This window comes from Mastomys coucha, unplaced genomic scaffold (assembly GCF_008632895.1).
Source record: "Mastomys coucha isolate ucsf_1 unplaced genomic scaffold, UCSF_Mcou_1 pScaffold1, whole genome shotgun sequence".
Taxonomy (NCBI): Eukaryota; Metazoa; Chordata; class Mammalia; order Rodentia; family Muridae; genus Mastomys; species Mastomys coucha.
In genome coordinates, this window is record NW_022196891.1 from 45,287,817 (window position 1) to 45,290,848 (window position 3,032).

General features: G+C 34.8%; 1 non-coding gene across 1 annotated transcript; it reads left to right on the top strand.

Annotated features, from left to right (window-relative positions):
* Nucleotides 1-628: 628 nt before the first annotated feature.
* On the top strand, nt 629-731 carry LOC116071996. The gene has a single exon (XR_004111270.1). It is a non-coding gene; the product is annotated as a U6 spliceosomal RNA (small nuclear RNA).
* The last annotated feature ends 2,301 nt before the right edge of the window (nt 732-3,032 follow it).

Genomic DNA, 3,032 nt, shown 5'->3' on the forward strand with positions numbered 1-3,032 from the left:
ACAGAAAGTTTTGACAGAATGAGTCAGAGACAGAACACTACCAACTCTCTCAAGAACAGCACGCAAAAGATATTCTATTTAGGAGCAGTGCAAGGAGAAATAGTCTTTTGGGAGTCAACACAAAGAGTGAAATGTAATGGAGCTGAGTTCGTTTGAGAGTTCATGTATGTCAGTTCAGGTCAAGAGAGATAATTGAAGCTGGAGATTAATAAGGAGACAAAATATTAGAACAAATTGCCAAAGTTAGTTTTAGGCCAGGCAGAGCAATTCAGTCAGAAACTGAAAGGCCAGATTGAGTCGGTCAGCTTGGAGAGAAGTTTGAAGGACAGCTCAGTTAAAACAGTTAGCCAGAATTCAGAGAGAGCTGGAAAGGGTGGGTTTATTAAACAGTAACCCTCTATATGACAACTACATTTGGTGAATAAACATTAGTTTTATAGGGTTTAAACCTCTTTGAAAATATGTTAAGTAAAAATTTCAATACAATATCTAAAATAAATACCATTTGAGCGAATCAATAATAATGGGGAGGATTTCAAAATATTTTTCATATCCATTTTCAAAGTATTCTATTTTGTGCTCCATTTCTGCTTCCCTACACATTTGTGTTTAAAATTCATAACAGAAATTGCTTCAACAGCCCATACACTAAAATTGTAATGATACAGAGAAGATTAACATGGCCCCTGGGCAAGGATGACATGCAAATTCATGAAGTGTCCCATGATTTATTTTAGCAGATGTGCACCTTGGTCTTCATGTGGGTCCTAAGCAACTGGAAGAGGGGTTATCACAAAAGCTGTTATTTGTACATGTGATATGTTCTTCTTTCTGGGTTGTCTTGTCTGGCCTCAATGGGAGAGTAGGCACCTTGCATTCCAGAGACTTGAAGTGCTGTAGTTGGGGGATACCAGGGCAGCCCTACTCTCTCAGAGAAAAGCTCCCTCTCCCTACTCTGTTCCTGTCTGAAAAAACTGCAGGGACAAAAACTCTTTATTATCAATCTAAGCTGGCTCAGGGCAGGAACCCTTGGGTCTGGAAACAAACCTTTGGTAGCTGAATCAAAGCATTAGAATCAATTCCCAACAAAAGCCTTTATTATGTCTGTATTTAGGAATCTGTGAGGATATGAGATTTCCACATGCTTTTAAAAGACTTTAATTGTCATTTGTCCCTCCCCAAACTACCTCTTTTACCTTGCGTTTTTCTTCTTCTTCCTTTAAACATACTATCCTATTTTACTTTTTGTCACTTTATTAATATTATATTCTATTTCTTCTTTCGTGGAAGATTCTCTATTGCCTTCTGTCTTCTTATTAGCAACCTAAACCTTTGTGGATATTCAAAATGAAACACACATACCTGAATCTTAAAAACTAATAGACACATATAAGAGAAAACATGAAATATTTGCCCTTTTGTATCTAGGTTATGTTACTCAGAGTTACAGTTTGCAATGCTATCTATTTACCTGAAAAATTATTTCATTTTAACACCTGAATTATATTTCATTGTTTACTACACTAAATTTTCATGATCCAATCATCATTTAATGTGGAATACTTCCAATTTCTGTTTTTATGAATAAAGTTGAAATAAATATAAGTGAGCAAGTGTACCTATAGCAGAATACAAAGTACTTTGGGTAAACACTCAGGAATACTATATCTGGACCTTGAAATAGATCAACTTTAAGCTTTTTGAGGAACCTCTATAACCTTTATACTGATTTCCATAATGGCTATATCAGTGTGCAGTGCCACCAACAATGAATGAATGTTCTACTTTCTCCTCATCCTCAGAGGCTTGGGTTGTCATAATTTATTGATTTTGGGAATTCTGACTGGTATGAAATGAAATCTCAAACTAGATGTAATTTGCATTTACTTAAAGGCTAAGAGTGTTCAACATGTTAAAATGTATTTCTCGTCTTTGGGGAACTTTCAGTTTATTTGTATATCATGGTCTAATAGGGTAAAATTTTTCTTGATGTTCAAGGTTTCAGTCATTTTTATAATGTTGCTTTGACCACTCTACCTGATACATACTTGGTGAAGCTTTTTTTTCATTTGTAGGCTGCAACTTTGGTCTAAGGATTCTGCCCTTTACAATACTGAAGACGCTTACCTTCATGCAGTAAAACTTATTAATTGATGGTCTTAATGCCTGTGCTATTGCTGTCACATTTAGAGAGTACCTTTCTGTGTCAATGAGTTCAAGCCCATTGCCTACTTTTTGTTTCATTAGATTCAGGTAATCAAATCACATGTTAAGGTCCTTGATCCATTTGTATTTATGCTTTACCTAGTTGACTGAAGCCTAGTTTTGACCTCTGGGTGGATCCCTTCTCTTTAGCTTTAATATCTATGATGGCTTATCTCACAGACTACACAGCCCCTGATGTTATCACAAACTTTAGCTTCTTATTCCTCAGCTTTGTGGGAACATATATTCCTCTGAGAATTTTGCTTTGAGTTTTGGAACGATTATAAACTCTCTTACAATCCAAATACATTTGTTTAAATTATCCAAATACAACATGAGTTATTCACTGAATTGATCCCATGAGCAATTTTTAGCATATAATGAAATGTTTTATCATAGTTTTTATATCAAAACATGTAATGTGCAATTTATAAAATTCTGAATGTTCCTGATAACTCTGAAATTTTTCAAATTTGCAGCTAACCTACATCCATAAGAAGGTTAAGAAAAATTGAAAGGTACTTACTATTGATCAGTTGAATTATTTGAACACTATACAAAATCATTTATTAGAAGGTAGACATGATACAGTTACAGAAATAACAACAATTGGAAAAATTAGACTAAAGAGGTAGAGTGTTTAACTGGAGGCAATAATTATGTAACTCATAGCTAATTGGAAAAGGAGGAAGTGAAGTAGGGCGGAGGCATAGTAAAGTAGATTTAAATGCCTACAGAGAGCCAGAGAAGAGAGTAAAGCAATTTATCTAACAAATCCATTCCCTTCCTTCCTCCACAGTTCTTGAGTGATATAATAGCTTTATCTA